Source organism: Balearica regulorum, chromosome 1, assembly GCF_011004875.1.
Source record: "Balearica regulorum gibbericeps isolate bBalReg1 chromosome 1, bBalReg1.pri, whole genome shotgun sequence".
Lineage (NCBI taxonomy): Eukaryota > Metazoa > Chordata > Aves > Gruiformes > Gruidae > Balearica > Balearica regulorum.
In genome coordinates, this window is record NC_046184.1 from 42,643,731 (window position 1) to 42,666,547 (window position 22,817).

Sequence of the window (22,817 nt, forward strand, 5' to 3'; positions counted from 1 at the left end):
AAAAGGTCATAATGGACAGCCTAGCAAAATATTTAGTGTAAATTTTGAAGCTAAAAATACTGACTTAGAATTGCAACTTCTCCTGATGTATTGTGCAGAATCAATATAGATTTATTTTTTTTTAAGATGCTAATCAAAACAAAGAGGTACCTTGAAAGTCTAGAATTTGTATTATACAGATTAATCAAAGTTGCTTTGCTTATCCATGCAAAAAGCTGCTTTTTCTAAAGGAGACGGGAAATAACACGAAGGACTCCAGGTCACAGCTACCCCTACATTGCGTTAGCCTGAAGATCTAGCTAAGAGCCCTACACTGATGATTGCCAACTAGCTGTTTACAGGAGGTCATCTGCTTCCGATGTATCACTAGTACACTTCTTTTATACACACAAATATATACATGCACACATGCAGATTATGTTTGACAGGTTAAGCAAGTCTTTGAAGTAAAGTAGATACTACATAGGCACCGTCTGTATCAGATATAGTCAGCACGTACCACTGTCTCTATAACACAAGCAAGGATATCACTTAAAGCCCCACAAAACAAAACACAAAAAAACCCAACCAATCCCCTCCCCCAGTTACTAGTCCTCCGCAGCACCTATCTGGAGGGAATACAAGGTTATGATCATGCCCTCTTATAAAACTATAATCTTCTGAAAACAGCTAAAGCCACGATTAGTTGGTGCCTACAGTTACAAGAAATGAGACAGAAAATTCCCTGCAGCAATTTCACCATTATCTGTGTAGGAGACCAAGGCAGGAGAAAGATTGTAAGTAACCAATGAAATTGGAACAGGTAGTGTAGCTGGAATTGCAGGACAAAGGAGACAGGTCATATCACAAATAAACAATAATCCCAGATGTCTTTTCCTCAATAAAACTAACAAGTAGAAGGCACTCACCATCCTATGGATGGAAAAGAAGCAAAAAGGCCACCTCAACAGAGGCAGAGAAGATGCCATTAGGTTAGGAAAATGATGCAAGTCATCTTCGCTCACAAAAATTACTCCTCCTTTAGTGATGTACACATTACATCTACTTCTAGTATGTTAGATGTCAGCTACAAGAAGCATGGCCAGATGTTCAGTCACACTAAATTAACCCTACCTGCTGCTTCACTGCTTCAGGTAAGAATTTAACAGCCTTACTCAATCCTCCTTTTGCTCCCCCCCTCCACACTACCATAACTTTCATGACTTTGCCTGAATTGCAAAAAGACTACAATCAGGGGAAAAAAAAAGACGACAACACCAAAGAGAAGCACAGAGCATTGTAAGCTCTTCCCATAAGAAATGGAAATAGCAGAAGAGCATATATCTTATTTAGAGACTTACTCATGGTCTGGTGTCTGGAGAGCTGGAAATCACACAAGTCTAAACACTATTATTGATCCTGAAATTTTTTCTTGTAGACCTTGGATCTTGGCTTCCCAATACAAGACCTAAATGACTACTACTGATGCACAGACCTCTTTCATCCCAAAGGGGGAAGAGAGCATCAAGAAGAATAAGCACTAAGGGAAAAGAGTATTTCTGCATTAACTTCTGCTGCAGCATAACCAGTTACCCAACTGTCCAGCTCATACTAGTAAAGTTTAACGTATTATCCAAAATTAGATAGAACCTGGTATACTACATTCAGAATAAATGTATGTTGGCTGTATAGTGCATGTGACAAGCCCACAGAGACTAGTCAAAGCCAATTACTGTATTTTCCCCAGGTTTACAGAGCAAAGACTGTTAGTGTTTAGCTGATGTGCTGTACCTCTACATGCCAGTGTTGGCTGGAAAGAGACCAAGCTATTAGGAACAATGACTTCACACTGAGTCGATGCCTGTTTCTGATCCAAGTCTACAGAACTCTTCCTGTGCAGTTTTTTTCTCCCAATCACACTAGCTATTATTTGAGGTCTTCAACAAATCACTTTAATGCTTTTTCTTCTATTATTATTATTTTTAATTCTGCTTCAGCTTCTCCACAAATTTTGTTTCCTCCAGACTTGGATTAAACATATTAGCAATTACTCAAAGATTGTTTGCTAAAAGGAACAATAGCTGTGCCTCTTATCTTCAGTTCTTGCCATTTTCATCATGCTAATATTTCAACTCAGGATCACCCCTATATTTCTAGGACTGGTATATTAGAAAAGGTAAAGTTTCCCTTAGTTACCATCCTATACACATCATCCTAATGTCGGTGGATACTGTATTCTGTATTTATACATGGACTACATATTAATAAGATCAGCATGTTTTAAGTATTTAAAGTAGCTCATTGGTTTTTTAAGTTACTCAGTCTTCTAGATTGGTGAAAAGAATAATTCAGTAATCTTGAGTGTTCAATAGTCTCTCAAAAAAGAGCAGTGCAGCAGCTTGCAGGACTAGTGGAAAAACAGGGTAACCCTAGCACTAGGCATATTAGAGCACAGAGCAGGTGACTTCTTTCAAAAACATTAAATTACACATCCACCTACTCAGATGAAAAAGCAGTCTGTCTTCTGAAGTGTTTGGATGGCTTCATAGGCTCTCTTCACCTGGAAATGACCAAAGTCTGAAAAAAGCTTCCCTGGTCCTCCACACCACCTCCACCCAGCACCAATCCCAGCAACTACCTTTAGTTTAGCTCCCAGCTGCAACTCCAGGGAGCCAGGGCCCAGTAAAGCACGTGCGCAAAGGCGGCTTCACGTGCAGTCAGGATGTGGGTGGCAATACAGACAAGGAGTCGGCACTACCGCCATCTTCCTACACAAGAAGCACAAATATTATCTGTGCCTGTCCTCAAGTTGAGAGATACACCAACGGTAAACTGTCTAAGAAAGGACAAATAAATTAATCCATCAATCAAATGAGCTGCCTCATTTTCATGCTACACATGTGAGGGTAGGGATGAGGGGGAAGAAAAAGTTAAATGGTTTGCACTGAGAGTCAGGCCCAAGTAACAGGGACTGCATTATATACATTAAGTCATAATACATTTGTTTCAATCAAAACATTTTCCATGCATTAAGCAGTTGATTGCACTACTCTAAACAGGTATCTAAGCTGGCTCAGTTCAGTTCAGAGACACAAATAAACTTGTTCTTGTGATTGGTTTCCACTGGAAAAAAAACTGGAAGAAACATCACGAGAGCTCTCAATTATGCAAAGAAATTGCTTAGATCGAAAGCCTTATAATGCAGCTCTTATCGGACAAAGGTAAAGTCACACAAGGAAAGAGACTGGAGATCTTCTAGAGCCACGTTAAATATTTGTTTTCAGACTGTTAGTCCTTCTACCAGTTCTCCAATGACAAACAATGGTAAACCTACTCTCCTGGTACAGTATAGCGCTGCAGGATTCGACTCTCAGTTGCAACACAACAAACTGCAGTTTACACAGACTCACTGGTTTAATGTCTAAACAGTATCCTAGCTATCCCTTCTGTATTTAAGAACAGTATTTACTTTATGCAGTGTAAAGGTTCACAAGTTGCACTAAAACCTCCACTGTGAACAAACTGCCACCTCCCCCTCCTCTCAGCAGCAGTGGCGTCCCACTACACAAGGAACAAGATTCCTACCCTGCTCCTTTCCACCACACATCCCCATGCACGGAGGAGCACGCTGCAGCAGGTCCCTCGGGCAGCCACCTCTGAGACAGGGCTGGAAGGAACAGCTTGCACAGGGGGTGACACACTTCTGCAGATTTTTTCCAAAAGCTTTGCGTGACTGAGAGCAGTATTCTTCCTTATTTCCAAGCACCCACTCTACAGTATTGGTATCACCTGCAGAAACAGACCATGGAGGACCTCTCATGCTATGGCCTGTTTCAAAGAAAACACAGTGGCTCTTGAGCAGGTATTTACATGAGACGTTAACATGCAAGAATAAAGAAAAAATATGCCATTTAGTACTGAAAAGGGCTTATATCCATCACCATGTATGCTCATCCACAATACTGTAACTAGACAAGAGAAGCTAAGCTCTCAAATAAACATGTTTTGTAATTCAGTGCCACTTGAGGAGTATCTAATCACAGATTTACAGCATCATTATATTTTTTTTTTAAACTTGCAAAGACTGCAAGACCATAAAATCTGAATATATTAACCAAATTGAAATCAGTCAAAGTAATGTTTAAGCAAATGCTGCCCATGTTTTACCTTGAAAAATATTCTTTTTGCCTGTAAAAACATCATTTTTACTACATGTCTTAGCAGTAAATAGAAAAAAATTCCATGTAAAATTTCAAGCAAAGGAACTTGCTGTGTATCTTGCAATAAGCGTTTCACAAATCTTAAAACATCGTATTTCTCCTTTAGAATGCAGTCAGAAGTTTTTTATAATTCATGAACTAGACACCAACTGAATCTATAATTTACCACATAAATCTCGTATCAGCAATATAACACTCTAAGTAGCATCATCTAGTTTTAAGTAATACGTTGTTTGTCTTAACTCTCCAAATCATCTACAAGAAATACAGCATCTAAAGAACATCTTTTTGAGGAAAAACGTGCCAACCACTGAGATAAGGCCCTCTCCTTTTAAGTACCTTAAAAAGGTACTTAAAAAAAGACCTACTATACATGAGACAAACTCAGGCTTGGTACAATGCTTCTGCCATTTGAAGAGTCAAGCAAATCATTTACAGGTGTTACTTGTTACTTTAGAGGGGAAAGGAGAAGTGAAAAGTATCTTTTAATTTATTAAAGCTATTGCTAAGATAAATAAAGCATTCTTAAGATATGTAAAGCCCAGGCCCCAGTGAAATACCCAACTCAGTTTATTGGACCACCCACTTACTATCAGCTTTAAACACATGAATATTAAAACCAACCTATTTTCTTCTGATGCATAATTCCCTAACTAGCTAAAACTGTCAATCAAAAAAGTCAATACAATATGGATGTTTCCCTAAGTTGTACAAGAACACTAAATTCAATAAAAATATCTTTTTCACATGTTTAAATGACCAATAACGTAACTGTATTCCCAAGTCCAAGCCTTTTCAGAAGCAATCTGCTGGTCTTTAGAACAACCTTCAAAATACTATGGCTTCGGCTTGCAAGCAAGCAAAAGATAACTGGAAGAAACAAGTTGTTTTTCCTTATCTCAACTGAATAGTCATATTAACAGCTTCTGCAGTACTACGACACAAACGCTGGGTGACAGGATTACTGTACTGGAAAATGTACGAACATACAGATAGCATATGAACTAGCCCAAGCTTATATGCAATGGGAACACTTTAAAATGGATGAATGACTGGTTGAATGTATATCTGATCTTCCTCTTTTCTCAGACTCCTGTATTGTGTCAAAGTCACTGGAACCTTAAGAACTTCTAAAGAGACAGATGTAGCATTTTCATGGATGAAGGATGAGTGCTGCCTGATCACAAGGGAACAAGCTGAGATAAAATCTCACATCCACAATTAAGAGCGTGAAGAAAATGAGGTTTATTTATTCCTCTCCTAACACCAGAAGTCCAAGCTACTTCCTCAAAATGAAAATCTCACTTCCCAAATGCCTTTTACCATCTGTCAAACAGTTTTAGCTGCTCTCAAGAGGCTTCTTATGCTACTATATACATTACATCTGCAACAGATTTTCTTGTTGTAGAGTACAGATGGAATAAAACATTGTTTTATAACAAACATAGCAAAATACAGCACTGGATTTCAACTGTGTGCAATCCAGAACCAGTTATTCTGAATATAACACTTCTGACTAACGCATCTGCTGCTAATCAGTGCCCTATTACAAACATTGTTTCCTAAACATCACTCGGTTTATGGGGTTCAACACTGCACATACTCCTTCCTTTTAAAAGTCAACGTCAGTCCTCAAAACATCAAGCTCCACTAAGTCTCTCTACTACAGTAGGAAATAACAAAAATTAATTAATTGAGACAAATTATCAGAAAAGCATGCAACTTGCTGTTCCACAAGCTAGCCAAATGTATGTTTTAAGGTAAAGCTACACAGAGCTGCCTCTCCTGTGTCTAAACTGATGGGAGTTTCTTAGGCAGAGAAACCATCTCCTTGATCGGAAGTTAATTTATAAAATCATCTCCAAAATGATGTAGATTCTTCAAGTCCAGGGTCAAAGTAAGTCCACAAAGCAGCAACGATATGTCTCCTCTACTAATTCCCAATAACATGAAAGTGAACGTTAATTTTTCAAACTAACTAACTTATTTTTTCTATGTTCTGGTTACAATTAGACCTTCCAACACCTAGAAAACTTGTGAAATCTCAATATTTGCTCATACATTTTCAATGGAAGCAAAAGGCTTACAAAGCACTTCATGTTGCTCCAGCTGTAAACTCTGAGCATGACTCTCCACTCTGTGTTAATGGAAAAGCTGTAGGCAGCAGAGGGAAGGAAGGAAACTACTGGCAGGCAGAAGTTAAACAGAAATGTTATCAACTTTACCCAAAACACAAGACAACAGCAAAAGAAGTCACTCAAGCAAAATCCAGAAACAATCCTCTAAAATGAATCAAAGCCTTTGGGAAAAACTTTTTTGTTGTTGGGGGGGGGGGGTTTGTTTGTTTTAAAAAAAACCCACACAAACAAAAAACCCACAACCCACACAAAAAAACAGCCACCAAGACTGTGCCCATTACCTCTTGTATCTTAAGAGAGGTATTTCTGAACTATATTACCATCAGCTACCTGTTATAATACAAGTTAATTGAAAAGGCTAACAAAATAGAAAAGCTTTATTAATTCAACATCATTATGAGCACATCAGAATGGGAGGGGAGGAGAAAAAAAACACAACAGTTCACTCAGTAAAGAATTGTTTGACATTTAGAAGTGGTATTTTTTACTTCCTCACCAATTCACCGAAACAGCCTAGGTGAAGAACTATACCATTTCATTTCCTGTAAAAACAGGGACTGCATAAATACCCACCTCAAAAAGCTTTCAGCTACTGCTCCCCTTCTCCCCAACATTGCATCTGCCATAGAAGCAAGATCTTCATTAACAGCATACTGTACTATGAACCACAATTTACTGACCAAGTTTTCCACATTACTGTTTGGGGAATAGGATCATCAACTTCTGTGTTTGTACTGCTTCTATCCCACTGTACGTACGGAAGAAAACCCACACTTTTTAGGTAGTAAGACTACTCTGTCTGCAAAAAAACCAGCTGTAATTATTTCTTCATTGAAGGTCTTTTTCTGCCTTTCTTCACAATTCTCTCGTTTGTTGAACACTAGAAGTTGTTCTGTGTTTAATCATAAATTTGAGTAACCCAGAGCTCGATGTAGAGTCAATTAAAAAAACAACCAAACAAAAATACCCCACCAAATCACACTGCTTGGCCCATTGGGAAGTTTTAACTATATGATGGCATGTAATTTCTGCAACAAATTTTTTTTCTGTTCTAAAACAGAAGCCCAAGAAACTAACAGATAAATTATTTGACAGACAGCCTGAAGCGATAGAAATTTCACAGCATGGGCAGGAAGACGGGAGAATAAAACCACCTTAGAAGTCTCCCCTGCAGGCTTCAGGAAACAGAAGTTGTGAGAAATGCAGTGGCAGGGCAGGCGATGAACCATTAGTCAATGAAGAGACGAAAGCCTAGTAACTCACTTGACACAGTTTATTTAAACTTGGCTGAGGGCTGTATGCAAAGATTTACTGGATGGAGACATGGCTGGAACACAACTTCACAGAATACAACACACACACATAGTTTCTCATACTAGGTAACTGCACAAACATTTCTTTCAAAGCATAAGAGCAGACAAAAGAAAAAGGATAAGTACTGCATCACCTAAGACCCTTCTTGATCACTTCAACAGAGTTAAAAAATAAAAAGCAATCTAAAAAAGAGTATTCGTCAATAAACTTATTTTCCCCCAAAATTACTTTCTATTAATTTCAGCATTTTATTTCCTTTTGGAGTCAAACCCTGAGATAATACAGTAAGCAGTAATGAAAGAACAGGAGCACATCAGTCTGACTCTCCGTCCCGATTCAGTTCCCTGTAAAAAGCATACAAGTCCAACATTTTTTCCTGCAACATCAAAAAACTCCTCCTTATGTTGTAAAAGTTAACAAGCATTTATAAAACAGAGTCTGAAGTACCCCAGAAGTTCATGCTTGTGGCAGAAATATGAGCTGGATGGCCCTTTGCTAAAAAGTCAGCTTTTAACTAATTTGACAGCAGCATGTTTAAAAGGAGCTCTTTCCCTGACCCATGATTAAAGTAGGAAAAAGATCTATTCATTGCTAGGTCTAAGCAATAACAGTCTCAACAAATTCAGTTTACTTACAACACCTTCACAACTCCACAACAACAGAAAAGAAGAAGCCAAAGAGCCCACAAGTGACCACGATCACACAGCTCTTTTCTCAACCAGTTTCAGTTTCAAAGCAGACTGCATTAAATAAGCATCTGGAAAGGTGGGCTCTACGGCTGACTTTTAGAAAGTTGTATATTCACAAAACAAATTCTTTCAAAGCCCAGGAGTTTTGTTGAAAAACTAGTACATGACTAAAACAACAAATATCCTCAGAAGTTTGCAGGGAACGCTAAAAATGAAAAAACAGACAGAGAATTTTACCAGTCCTTTTTACAGCTACTTGATAGCCGACAAGTGAAATCATGTTCTTCTCCTTTTTTCCCCTTCGTTTAAGACCAGTATTGTATCAACTTTAAACTCTCACTAGCTGGAGAACAGACCTGACGAAGACAAGTGGGGAACAACACTCCACGCACGCTTTTCCTGCTGCCCGTAAGGACTGCTGTGGACTAACGACTCAGTAACAACTACTGCCTTTTCAAAACGTGAAAATTAGGTTGATATTAAACAAACATCAGCAGGGCCTCAACTGTATTAACACTTAATGGATCAAATAGATTGCCATTTCCTGTGATTAAGCTGAAATGATTGAAGTTAAGAAAAGTTCCAGATGAAAATCAACAGTTTTAAAAGGTTTCCTGTCCTCAGCCCCAAAAACTCTGTTTTGTTTGGACAGTAGTTCACAAGCAGCAATATCTTTACATTAGAAACGTCTTCAGTGACTCACAAGAATTGATGTCTGTCCTCCTTTCAGCAAAGGAATTCTATACAGCATTTCTATAACATACAATTTATGAAGCTTATTATTTCAAGCAAACGTCTGAAGCTCATCTGAACTGTCACCGAGTACATTAAGCACAAAATGCCTTTAGACAACATGCAAACACGCTCTTTTGGAAGCGAGCCATTTATAAGGCCTGCTAATAAAGACACAGAAGAGCAGCTGCCAGCAATAAGGGACTGGCGACAATAACCAGGATTTAGGTTTCATTCCCCAAGGCACTGCTCAGTCGGAAGATTATTTTCCCAGTGCGAGGGGAAGGCGGTTAGTGATAATCAAAGGAGCTAAATTTTACCTGCATTCAGTACTTAACTCGACTGTTTCCAAACCACGGCTTGTGAATCCTCGCGGGCCCAAGGTCTAAGCGAGGCCATTAACAAAAGCAAGTCGATCGTGAAGTGGCTTAAAAGTCCTAAAGCCGAGACGCACGGCTTCACGGAGGCGCGCTATCGGTTTTAAATAAAACCGAGCTTTATACAACACCGCTACCCCCCGACCGCACCAACCAGCCCTGCCGCGGCGTGCGGGGAGCTCTGCTTCCCAGCGCCCGGGCACCTCCAGCGCTCAGCCGTCCCGGAGTTCACCAACCACCACCCCCGGGTGGGCGCAAGGCCGAGCCGCTACCGGAGACCCCGGAGCGGAGGGCGGGGGTGTGTGGGGTGTGGGGTGTGTGTGTGTCCCAGAACCTCCCTCCCAGCAGACCGCGGGGAGGCGGCACCCGGCGACACTCCGTGACGCCACGCCACCTCCTCCTGCCACCGCCGGCAGCGCAACACCGCCGGGGAACCGAGTGGCAACACCCCGCTGCGGCACGGCCCTGGGGGCTCCGGCCCAGGGACCGACGGGGCGGGGGATCCCCGCCCCGTCGGGCCCTGGGCCGGAGCCCCCCGCCCTACCCGCCGAGCGCTCTCTCTCACCTCTCCCCGCAGCCAGGTCCGGCAGGAGGCACGGCACGGAAGGACGGTCCGGCCGGTGCGGGTGCGGAGGGAGGGGTGGGGGCAGCGATCGGGACCCGACCCCTCCCCTCCCCACCGCGGGCTCCGCCTAGCCTCCCGCGGTACCGATCGCTTCTTCCCCCACGCACGCGCGGCCGGTCGCCGCTTGATCCGCTCATCCGTGCGCCCCGCCCCGTCAGGCTGCGGCTAGCAGAGGGACCGCCCCATCCCGTCCCGTCCCGTCCCCCCCCTCCTCCCCGGCGGGCGGTCGTTAGCTCGGCCTCGGCTCGGGAACTCGTGAGGCGGCTCCTTGATACCGGCTGGAGGTCTTGGAAAGACGGAACGACCGCGGCCCTGGGGCCAGGACGCGGTTTGCTGTATGGGTGGGTAGGCTGGCAGTCGCTGAAGGGGGGGTAAAGGAAGAAAGCTGATGTGGTGGAGACTGCGGGAAGCGTAACGGCTCCGCATCTGTGAGACGGCTGAGGGAGGGAACGAGGGTCCGGAGGTCTTTCCACAGGGAACAAAAGGCACAATATAATCCGACGGGCAATACCAGAACAGTTTGGGGGACACTTGGAGGGAGGCCTGGCAGCGAGGGAGCTGCTGAAGTTCGCAGTGTTGATGCTGTACTCCTTTCTTCTAAAAGAAAACCCCGTTCTTTCAAGCGGCACTATTGCTCCAAGTAGAAACTGTGCACTGTGCAGAGTGCTGGCAAAAGTACAGTCATAAACAGCACGGCAGCACTGTATTAATCATCAAGTGTGGTTTTAAGTAATAACTTAGTCAGTAACAGTGGAAATAAAATACACTCTGAACAATACCCATAAATCAGCACGAGAGGTGGTTGCCAGTTAATGTACCAACGGGAACCCTGCTTTGGATTTTGTTTTCATCTCAAAAGTTTTAAACATGTCCATAGTAATGCAAAACCACTGTGAGCAGCTTACATATATTACCATATTTAAAATAAAATCAGCGTGTACCTCGGGTGTTCATCACCTGCCAGTTGACATAACCAAAAACAGTTGCAAAATGCTAAATAACTTTTGGAAATGCTGAGCATCTTCTTTCCACTTATTTCAAGGAAGAGCCCTGTCAGTACATTCAGAAAACGTCTGGCACCTTCAGCCCTGATCTGCAAACTAATAACGCAGAAAAGTTGTCACAGGATTAATGTTTCCAACTCTGAAAATAAGCCTTCTAGCTCAATCTGGTTTTCATAGAATTATCTGTTGTACCTCAATTATGTAGCAGTGTCGCTAGGAGTCCATTATCTTGAGCTAATGTTCCACTCACAATCTTTTCATTCTGTTCCTTGAATAATCTGAGTTAATTAAAAGGCTGAGTATTCTTTCCTCAGTACTTTTTTCTTTTTAATACTTCTATAGAAAGATATGTATATATTCCTGATGGCGGAAGATTGCTTTTTCTTCTCAGCAATGAAGTATAAAAAGTTGAAAAATACAGAGGACAATTTTGTTTTCATCATTAGATATGAAGTTTCTTTGTACAAGGCTTTCTATAATTAAACAATACTTCTCCCCAAAGTAGGGCCCTGGAATGAGATAATTCACTCCGACAAGAGTTACACACACGGGCTTTCACACTGTAGAGCTTTAATTCACAAGGCTGGTCATGGTCTAGCGAATGGACTGCGTCTAGCTGTGGGAAGCAGTCCTGCTCATGTGTGCAATTCATGACTCATTCATGGCTTGCCTTGTGACAGAGCAATTCTTTTAAAGCTGTTTTCAAGGACACCACATTGCGCACTTTCACACTGTGAGAGCTCCATAAAAAAGAGGGAGTTCTTCAAGTCATGCTAAATACCCACGGATGGGTCCCAGTTTCAGATGGCATTGGTTCACTGAGTGAGTGTGCCAGGTGAATCAATACTACACTTGTTGCTTCTTCTTGAGGTCACCAGCACAGTCCCGTTACTCATTCCTTAGCGTGCACTCAGGACCCACAAAGAGTTAAACTAATCCCTTTTTTCTTTACAGGATAAAATTTGCAATAATATATCAAAGCAAGGCTTTCACCTCAGTTACGTACAGCTGCTCCTTCCTGACTCAACTCTTGCAAAAGGAAGGGTGAAATGGTGAGCAGAAGAGCTATATGCTGTATGCTAGATGTGAGGCTCAGCCCAAGGCAAGAACAACTTCACTAGGTGTGTGGGAGCTTATGACAGTGCCTCCATCTCACGGTTCCTTCCCAAGTTCATGTGTTCTCTACTGCGTGTTCAGAAAACAAGATAAAGTACTTTAGAGTTGAAGGTGAACAACAAAAAGGCAGAGTGTTTTGGTTTGTGGTTGTGCATATCTTTGCGGGCTATGATTAGGGCTTGTAGATGCCATAGGAATACAAACAAGCTCTGTTCAGAAAAGAAGATAAGAAAATTTGCATTATTCTCAGATAACATACTTGCAGAGTCACTAGAGGATTATTCATTGTAATCCTGCTAGGTGTTATCTTATTATCTAGTGGTAACGTACCACATGGGGCTTTACTGGTAAGGGAAGGCAGAGAAAGACTGAAAGCAACAGGAGAGTCTGAAGTAAAATGAGAATTCTGCAGTACTGCAAGGGAGCCTTCTGCACCCCCCCTGTTTTTTTTGGTCTCTCTGAAGTGTATAGCTTCCTGCTACATCTGTAGGTGCAGACAGCTCTGAAAATTAGAAAGAAAAAAACAGCCAACAACTAGAAATAAACTAGGGATATTGTACTAAAAGCTTTACCGTGAATGATATCAACAGTTTTATGTTTTCAGGGAAGCTGTCCTTTCCTTGCTTTTCCTGAAAGTTTCAGCTTCCTACATTTCAAAGAGAATTGAGGCTTTTGTTCTCAGCCTGAAATCAATTTTTATTAAAAAAAAATTATAAAAGTAAAAATTTAGCTCTTAGTTATAATTAACAAAACTTAGTTATAATTAAAAAGCAGCCGGGCTTGGGCAGAACAGCAAAAGATTTTTTAGCTAAATGTTCACCTAAAATGGTTTTAGTCTCCTCTTATGGAAAGAAAACCAGTTTCAGAGGTCTTCCGTTGCCCTCTGCGGGAGAGCCTTAGCACTGCTTATAGAGCAGTCAGCTCTGCAGCCCCTGAACACTTACTGCCTCACTGCATTGCTCTTCTGGCTTAGAGAAATTATCTGCATTGTGACATCAGTAAACTTCAAATTTTAATGAAAATTTAAAAGTGTTATTGGTTGGTTGTAAGTACATTGTTCATGATAGACGACAACGTTTAGTAGTACTCTTTATCATGGAGTTTGGTAACATGGTTGTTATTAGAATAACTGTTTTGAAGCTTTAAAACTACTGATATTACTAAGAATGGTGTGAGTTTGATTTGAAGTCAGTGTGTTTGTACTAATTAAAATTTTAAAAAAAGATGACAACATTTCAACTCTGATTCAAAAAGCTATGTTGCAGGTATCTGAAGTATCTCTAATTTACATTACAGTAATTCTCATTGTCTTCAGCCTGTTCACAGTTACAACTGGTATCCTTATGAAATTATTTTTGTCCACAGTAATCCGTAATTTATTCCATTCATTCACTGGACTAACATAAAAAGATCCAAACTTGGTTTTCCACTGTTAGATCACATTTTTATTTTATAAGATGCTAGAACTACTCATTCTGTCACAGGCCCTGGCACTCCAGAATGCCATTGCGTATGTTCCTTTTTCCCTTAGATCTAAGCTTGTCTCTATGAAATATGTCAGTCCTGCTCTTCTGCATTATATTTAGTTATTTAGGACATGATGTTATAGGAGTTTTAATTCAACTCAGGCATTTTTCAAGCACCAGCATATTTTTATTCTTTTGCATCTCCAGTGTTCAAGTATTCTTAGCCCTCATCTGGTTTGTCATTTTTGCAGTTTTCAGTATGCTCTTGTCTGACAAGTCCTCTTTAAATATCTGCTGTGTCAGCTCCTCTGCTGTCTTGGAAAAGCTCCTTCTCCCCATCTGTCTCTTTTTAGCCTTAAACCTTCATGTAGAGAACCTCACATTTCTCATGTACAGTGAAATGAGCTTGATAAGATTATACTTAGCTGTATCAGTAGGATTTTAATCCAATAATCCTGCTGAGAGGGAGTTCTTGACAAGAAGGAGACCTAATGCACCTGTTTCACCTGCCACTTAGCTTGCATACCTTTGCGGTCAGTTTTCTCAGAGCTCTTTGTATTAGTATTTGGTAATGTGAAGAAATACAAAATAAATATGCATCCACTCTTGCACTAAAGTGTAAAGGTAGGTAAAGGATGTAAAACATTCATGTCATACAGAGTGTCAGCTCTCTCCTGGGTTTGAAATAACCCTTGCCAGTAATAAATTTCATAACTCTTCATTATAAGGCTCTCTGCCAATACCAGATGCATCAGGTTTAAGTGGCAGCATCAGGCTAGTTCTTCCCCAGGTCTGAAACATTTCTTTTTGTTTTGGGAAGTTCAGATTGGCCAAGGTCTTGAAGAGGAGGAGGAGAACAAAGAGGGAGAAGGTGAAAGGCCTCAGTGCACTTCTTAGCATAATTATATCTGGTTGACAGCAATATTGACCAGAACCTGTTCAGGCCAACAGTACACAGTCATTAATGAATCCAGATCTGAACTTTGCAATTGAAGAGTATAGGTCTGATTCTGCACCATCACATATCACTGGCAGTTGTTCCTAGGTGGAAATGCAGATAATTCTTCCTCTGCCTAAAAATAGTTAAATGATTAAGATAGAATCATAGAATCATAGAATGGACCTCAAAGATCATCTAGTTCCAACTTCCCTGCTGCGGGCAGGGACACCCTCCGCTAGACCACATTGCCCAAAGCCTCATCCAACCTGGTCTTAAACACTTCCAGGGATGGGGCCTGCACAACCTCTCTGGGCAACCTGTTCCAGTGCCTCATCACCCTCACAGTGAAGATTTTCTTCCTAATATCTAATCTAAATCTGCCATCCTTCAGCTTAAACCCATTACCCCTTGTCCTGTCACTACACTCCCTCATAAACAGTCCCTCTCCAGCTTTCCTGTAGGCCCCTTTCAGGTACTGGAAGGCTGCTGTAAGGTCTCCCTGGAGCCACCTTTTCTCCAGGCTGAACAGTCCCAACTCACTCAGCCTGTCCTCATAGGAGAGGTGCTCCATCCCTCTCATCAGCTTTGTGGCCCTCCTCTGGACTCTCCAATAGCTCCATCTCTCTCCCGTACTGAGGCCCCCAGAGCTGGATGCAGTACTCCAGGTGGGGTCTCACAAGAGCAGAGTAGAGGGGCAGGATCACCTCCCTCAACCTGCTGGTCACGCTTCTTTGGATGCAGCCCAGGACATGGTTGACTTTCTGGGCTGCAAGTGCACACTGCCGGCTTTTGTTGAGCTTCTCATCAATCAACACCCCCAAGTCCTTCTCCTCGGGGCTGCTTTCAATCCATTCCTCACCCAGCCTATAGTCGTGCTTGGGATTGCGCTGACCCACGTGCAGGACCTTGCACTTGGCCTTGTTGAACTTCACACGGTTCGCACGGGCCCACCTCTCCAGCCTGTCAAGGTCCCTCTGGATGGCATCCCTTCCCTCCAGCGTGTCGACCACACCACACAGCTTGATGTCGTCGACGAACTTGCTGAGGGTGCACTCGATCTCATTGTCCATGTCGCTGACAAAGATGCTGAACAGTGCCGGTCCCAGTACCGACCCCTGAGGGATGCCACTTGTCACCGTTCTCCACTTGGACATTGAGCTGTTGACCACAACTCTTTGAGTGCGACCATCCAGCCAATTCCTTATCCACCATGTGGTCCATCCATCGAATCCATGTCTCTCCAATTTAGAGACAAGGATGTCATGCGGGACAGTGTCAAATGCCTTGCACAAGTCCAGGTAGATGGTGTCAGCTGCCCTTCCCTTATCCACCGACGCTGTAACCCCATCACAGAAGGCCACCAAATTTGTCAGGCACGATTTACCCCTAGTAAAGCCATGTTGGCTGTCACCACTCACCTCCTTATTTTCCATGTGCCTGAGCACAGTCTCCAGGAGGATCTGCTCCATAATCTTGCCAGGCACGGAGGTGAGACTGACCGGCCTGTAGTTCCCTGGGTCTTCCTTTTTACCCTTCTTAAAAATGGGGGTTATGTTCCCCGTCTTCCAGTCAGCGGGAACTTCACCAGACTGCCAGGACTTCTCAAATATGATGGCGAGTGGCCTGGCCACTTCATCTACCAGTTCGCTCAAGACCTGCGGATACATCTCATCAGATCGCATGGACTTGTGCACCTTCAGGTTCCTTAGATATTCTTGAATCTGATCTTCTCCTACAGTGGGTGGTTCTGCATTCTCCCAGTCCCTGCCTTCTGTGACCCGGGCAGTGTGGCTCAAGCATTTGCCAGTGAAGACTGAGGCAAAGAAGTCATTGAGCACCTCAGCCTTCTCTATATCCTGGGTAACCAGGTCACCTGTTTCATTCCAGAGGGGACCCACATTTTCACTCATCCTCCTTTTATCACTGACATACCTATAGAAGCTTTTCTTGTTATCCTTGACATCCCTGGCCAGACTAATTTCTATCAGGGCTTTGTCTTTCCTAACCTGCTCCCCGGCTGCTCGGACAGTTTCTCTATATTCTTCCCAGGCTACCTGCCCTTGCTTCCACCCTCTGTAGGCTATTAAACTGTTTTTATCTCAACCCCTGAGTTTTCTCACTTTTACCCTTCCGATTCTCTCCCCATCCCAATGGTGGGGAGTGAGCGAGCGGCTGTGTGGTGCTGAGCGGCTGACAGGGGCCAACCCATTGGCACAGTTCTTCCACCTCATGCCAAGTTTGCAGGAAGGAAGGAAGACATGTGAACATAAAGATCAAGGTGCTCCAGGTGGAACCTTCTTTTCCAGAACTTCTTGCTGACGTGTTGTGTTTTCCTCCTCAGTGTGGACTCTTGTACAGAACTGAAGATAACATAGTCAGAGTCAGAAGCCTGTCTTCCAAAAGGAGATGACCTACTTGTGGGGGGAGGAAGGAACCTCCATAGCTGTGAGGCTTCTTTTTTCGTCCCTTGTCAAGTTAGTGGGCAATATCTGCTGGTCCCTCCATAACAGGCTTTTTATCAAGGCTCTCTTCTCAGTCTCCTTTTGTTGTTCTTTTTGTTCCCTGAGATGATTCTTTCCCACTATTTTTTCAATAGCTGTCTACTATAATGGATGCAATACCATTCTATGGCCTAAATTTGGACAAAAGCAGGTGTCTTTAACTCACAGTCCAGGCCCTCCCTTCTCTCAGATGTATTATCAGCTGCTGGTGAAGCAAGCCCTTTTAGCTAGACCATGATTGCTATGGATATGGTTCCATTGTGACTAGCTGTTGAGATCAATGCTTTCATTGAAGCAGCAACTGCAATTGATCCTTAGAAGACTGCAAATTAAAGCTTGTATCTTGCCATAAGTCTCCCTCCTGACCCTTGATTGCTAGCTTGATTCATACCCTTAATGTATGTAGTTTTTATGTCTTCATATCATATGTCCTTAATGCGTGATCCTGAAAGCATATTCTATTTCCAGGCCTCATCTTAACTTTAAGCAGAGTTGACCATGTTTCAGTTCCTTCATTTTCTTGGTAGACAGTTAAGTTCACTTAGCTTGTAAATGCTTGGTCTCTAGCACATCATCACCGAAAACTAAACTTATATATTCACTCTTTAGGGTGGTTATCTAGTCAATGCTTGGGGGATTTTGTCAAAAAAAGTCTACTGTCGCATTTGATTTTCCTCTCACAGACAAGCATTCATTAATTCAGCGCAAAGCACAGGCATCTCTCAGAGTCTTGTTAAGATTTTTATTTAGCAGTAGGGCAGTTGAATCAAGACTCTATCCACCTCTGCAAATGTGTGTTGTGAATATGTGGTCTCCAGCCTGTCAGAAGCTTATGAAACATTTTGTAATCAGGGAAAGGCAACTCAGGCAATTTCCTCTATTTTAGCTCTTGTACCACACAGCTTCTGTGTTATCTGACACTTTATTTCTGTCATAAGAAAGCCTGATGCATAGAAAAATATGCAAAAGCAACTTATCCCGTGTGGTTTTAGGTCCTTTCCATGTTACGCAATGCTATTTTTCATTCTTCACCATGCTTTTGTTACCTTCTTAATATGTTAAAGGCCAGTATCTCACATCTGGACCTTGACAGGCTGATCTTGGTAAGTTGAGAGCTATGCCCTTCATTTTGGCATATGTTTCATAGCTATAAACATCACAAATGAAATATGATGTGTATATTCATCATTGCCCCAGCTACAGGAAATTTCTTGTCATTCCTCTCTGTTGCAACCTTGTAGTCTACAAATCTAGTTGGAAGTTGCCTAGATGGTTCTGCATTTCTGTCTCATGAAATATATGAACTGTCTTTTCCTTTTAAATTTTATCTATGTGAGTACAGTTGCGATGAAACTTGCCCATGAGCCACAGTCCAGGAGACCTGAGCCCTTTATTTATTTGCAGAAGAGAATATAGATCAAGGTTGAGGGAAATTCTAGAGGCCTGCAAAATGGAAATCACAATGGCCATCTTTGAAAGGATGGAAGGGGAGAAGACAACCAAGGGAATTACACTTTCCCTTCCTAGAAATAGTCAAGGATAAATTATCTATGTGTAAGCACGAGAAGATAACAAGGTAATGACCAACAACTGGCATTAATAAATCAGAACAAATATGTCAAGTTACCCTAATCTTCTCTACCTGAGGAACTTTCTGAATAGGAGGCGGCCAACGTGATATGACTTAAATTTAGTAATACCTTAGTAAGTATGAAGATTCAATCTAAACATACCATCTATAAGGTAGGGATATAATCTACCCTTACTTCTCTGGTTTGAAAACCACAAAAGTTGTCAGTGGTTCCTGTGGGTTTTAGAAAAGGGTTAAAGGTAACAAGATCCTATCCTTAACTCCATGTTCTCTGTTGAAATGAATGTGAAAGTTCTCTGGTAGTAATAGTTATGCTGGCTTTAATTTTCCTCTATCATTAAATTTAATGTATGGAAAGCAGCAACCCACAAGGAAAATAAGTTAGTCTTGCACAGGCAACACACTGCACAGGTGCTGCTGTGAAAAACAGACTTTTGAACAAGTGAGAGTCCAGAAGTAGGCCGTAATTGTTTAGGTTGAATAGAGAGTCATTCCAAAAAGTGTAATACAGTGAGATTCATAGTTAAATCTTCTAACTAGCAGATTAAAGACAAAGCCCAAAAATATTTTAAAAATTTCCAGTAAAAATCTAGTGAAGCTGGTAAATGTTCTGGTTGCTAAAGTGGTCCAGGAAGTTTATTGACAGGACAAAAACTGCTGCTCCCTCCTGAAAGGCACAGCTACTTTACAAACAGTATTACGGTATCCACACATGTGAAGATAAATAGGAATATCTGGAAACCAGGCATTCAGGAAGGTGATGGTGTTTAATCCCTCAGTGATGGTTCCGAAGTGACCTCTCTTAGCTGAGTTGTTATTATTGTTAGTTACAGTAGTAGGTAATATTTATACTGTGTTAATCAGCAGTATCAGTCTCAGTATCTTTTGATAAGTGGCTTGCTTATATGGGTAATTTTTCTTACGAGAAAAAGGGAAGCTGCAGTCTAGTGATTTTTTTTTTTCTACTGCTTTTGTATGTGTTTGAAATAAAGGTGTTATTCTACTCCGAGAGAGATTGTCAGTGACTTCTAGGTTCAATTGCTTTCAGAATTGTGTCCAGCAATTTCAAATGACCACTAGTCAATGTTCATTTGGTTAGTAAATATCTTTAAATGATTTAAACAAGAAATCATCGCATAGTTGTGCTCCAAATTCTGTGCATATAATACTCTTGAGTCCCTAGTGACATTTACAACAATTATGTTTTGGTCATGTTTAGGTGAAGCAACCTTTGTTTGGCAACGGATAGGGCTGGCTTAAGATTTTAGGGGAACTAAAAATGGTGTTAATCATCTTGTTGGAATTAAAGAGTAAGACATTTTTCTCAGTTTAATTTTGTGTCATGTGGTGCAATGATCTAGTAAATGCTTAATATAAAAACAGAGAGAAAATTACATGTCCCTTATGCAAATAAATGCTGATTATTAAGTCTTTATAACAGTTCAGAGTTTTTAATAATTTCTCCACAACAAAATCCAAGGGAAAACAGAAAGGCACATAGGAATCCACCAATCTTAATTTAGCCCTGTGTAACTAAGATGGAAGAAGTCCAGAATCTGCTGAAATGTTTTGTTGAATTAAGGCCTTTTGTTAACATAACTGAAGGCAATTTCTAGTAATAATTTTTTTCCAAGAGAGGAAGGAATGGCAAAAATACAGAGGAAGACTGGGAATATCTGCCTGGCAGGTGGAGCTACAAAATCCCACACAGAATGTCGGCACAGTATTCCTCATTTTGAACAAACTTGACTATATTCAGTAGAAATGGTAAAAAAAACATTCATTAATAATTTCCTGCTTGTGTAAAGGCAACTTCATGAAGTCCAGCCTATGCACAGTGTTTATTTGCCAAAGGAAAACATTTGCACAGTTTCACTTTTCTTCAATAGCCATGAAAACATACAATTAAAAAATCACTGAGGTTGGACACTTTATTATGTTTTTCTCCACTGTGGAGTTCTGACCTGATTCTGCTCTGTGATATTCCGTACCACAGAAATGAACCCACCTCTTCCAGTTGAGTTGCACCAGTGGGGGTGGGTGCAGATTCAAGCTTGTTGCATCCAGAAAGCTGAAAAACAGAATTTCAGGGTCTGGTTTTTTTTTCATGCAAGTTTTAACTTAGCAAATAGCTCCATTAAATAATGCTTCTCGTCCCTAAAAATGGCTGAATCTGAACCTAGATGATTACTTCTAATAAATTTTAGTGGTCTTGAATATGACACTGCCTTCATGGGTAGGATTCTGTTAAGTCAGTGGAGTGATCAGTTCAGTGTAATTATGCGTAGGACTAAATCCACCCCCCCCCTTCCCCAGCACTCCCCCTGCTCCCAGGAGGAGTGCTGCCTGGTAGGAAAATGCGTTCGGTCCTGCTGTTCATACAGTACTTCAAACAAACGATACGGCTGTGAACTACAGAATAAAAAACAACAGCAGAGGGAGGCATGTGAATAGGCACAGGAGAAAAAATGTGGAGGTGAGACCTGAAAGCAAACGAGAGGAAAAGAGAGAGCCTGCGGGACAGCGAAGGGCAGGGCTGCACAAGTGGGAGGGGGAGAGAATAACTGCAGATAGGCGCCCTGCCTGTGAGTCTCAGCAAAACCAGCCCTTTGGTAGGGTTAATTTAAAAAGTGTTGGGGGAACAGTTTTGAACTTCCAGGAATTGCAAGGAGGGGAGATGGCTGGGTTTGTTGTTTGGGGTTTTTCTGTCCTGTTACAGGCGGAACACTCTCAACTCAGGGAATTTTTACTTAATTTACTGCATTAGCACCAACTTCTGATCGCTGATTCAGGTGTTGGGGGTGGGGGGAGAAGAGATAATAATTAAATACTTTAAGAAACACCTTTTCTTCTCCAAGCTCCACTTTGGCCAAACATCTCTCCTGCGCCCATCCTAGTCCCCTGTTTCACTGCAGGTCACACTCAGTCATCACAGGGGGAGGTGGTGGTCAGTGCATGATGGCTGCTCCCTGCCGCTATTCCCTCCTCACTCCTTCCCCTTATGCCTCCCTGGGGCTGCATCTCCCTAGCAACATCTTCCGTGGTGTCCTCAACTGTAACTGAGGCCTTAAACACCTTTTCCTTCTGGTAAATCCATGGTTTCATGTGGTACTGCAAAAATGGCTAGGCAGACTGTTGATGGAATTGTTGATACCACTAGACATATACATGCAAAAAATTTTAAAAAGAAAATGTTGCTTTTAAAAAGAAATACACTGAAAAAAATCTGAAATGCTTCTAATTACATCCAAACCAAATCCAGGTGTAATTGCATGTTTCTGCCTCTAAATGCCCTCCTCTGTCTTCCATCAGGTACAACTCTGTCTGCCAAAAGCAGCCATCAGCCTACTGATGATGGGGTAGAGACTGCCTCTTACTAAACCTTTCTGCAATGTATGGCTCTATGTGGTGCAAACCAAAATCAAGGCAAAATACTTCCAGGTACTCTGCCCCTGCTAGGGCACTCACTTGTGAAAAGTAATGTAATCAAATGGTAGCTAAGTTTATTTTTGTCCCCAGAAGTCTACATTTTTTCTTGAAAAAGAAAGTTCTTCTTGTGTGACCTGCTTTCTTCTATCTGTGCAAACTGTGTACTACAGAAAACATTAGTTGTGATAGCACTCTGTGAGGGTGGTGACTGGTTGTGAAGATGCCTTGCCTTCTTAAGCCATCTGACTCTAAAGCCCCAGAGGCACAAAGCTTTTTCCTTCTGTTGCTTTACTTGCAGAGATCTCTTGTGAAGGACAATCTTGGAAATCAATTTGCCGTAAGTACTAAAAGTATATGTGTGTGTTTGGGTTTCTTTTTTCTCATTAAGTTGGCATCTCACACGATGTCTAGATTTAAACAAAACTTCATGGAACTCATTTCCCTAAGACTGTCCTCCCAGCTTGGTAAGGATCTTTGAGGACTTCACTGAGAATTTGTCTATATCAATGAGGAGGTGCTTTAGCCCTGGGCCCTCCCTTTGTCTGTTGAATTACGGGGCAAAATGTGTCTCTGATAAATTTCTGCATTTGTTTCAGCATTTTCCAGCCTGTAGTTTTCAAGAGCAATAGGGATTCGCTGCAATAGTCCTCTTTCTATTTTATGTCTGGAACATAACATTGCTTACTCAGATCCACA

The 22,817-nt window shown here is 41.8% G+C and overlaps 1 protein-coding gene across 8 annotated transcripts in view; it reads right to left on the reverse strand.

Annotated features, from left to right (window-relative positions):
* The window catches only part of OSBPL8 (oxysterol binding protein like 8), a 95,257-nt gene extending 85,081 nt beyond the window's left edge, over positions 1-10,176 (reverse strand). For 4 of the 8 annotated variants that reach the window (XM_075747176.1, XM_075747182.1, XM_075747165.1 and 1 more), the window contains exon 1: positions 10,015-10,167. The gene's annotated coding sequence lies outside the window, so the exon portion shown is untranslated. Of the gene's footprint in view, positions 1-9,392; positions 9,458-10,014 lie in introns of all 8 variants that reach the window. The other 4 variants (XM_075747189.1, XM_075747151.1, XM_075747156.1 and 1 more) reach the window with 2 other exon arrangements.
* Positions 10,177-22,817: the final 12,641 nt, after the last annotated feature.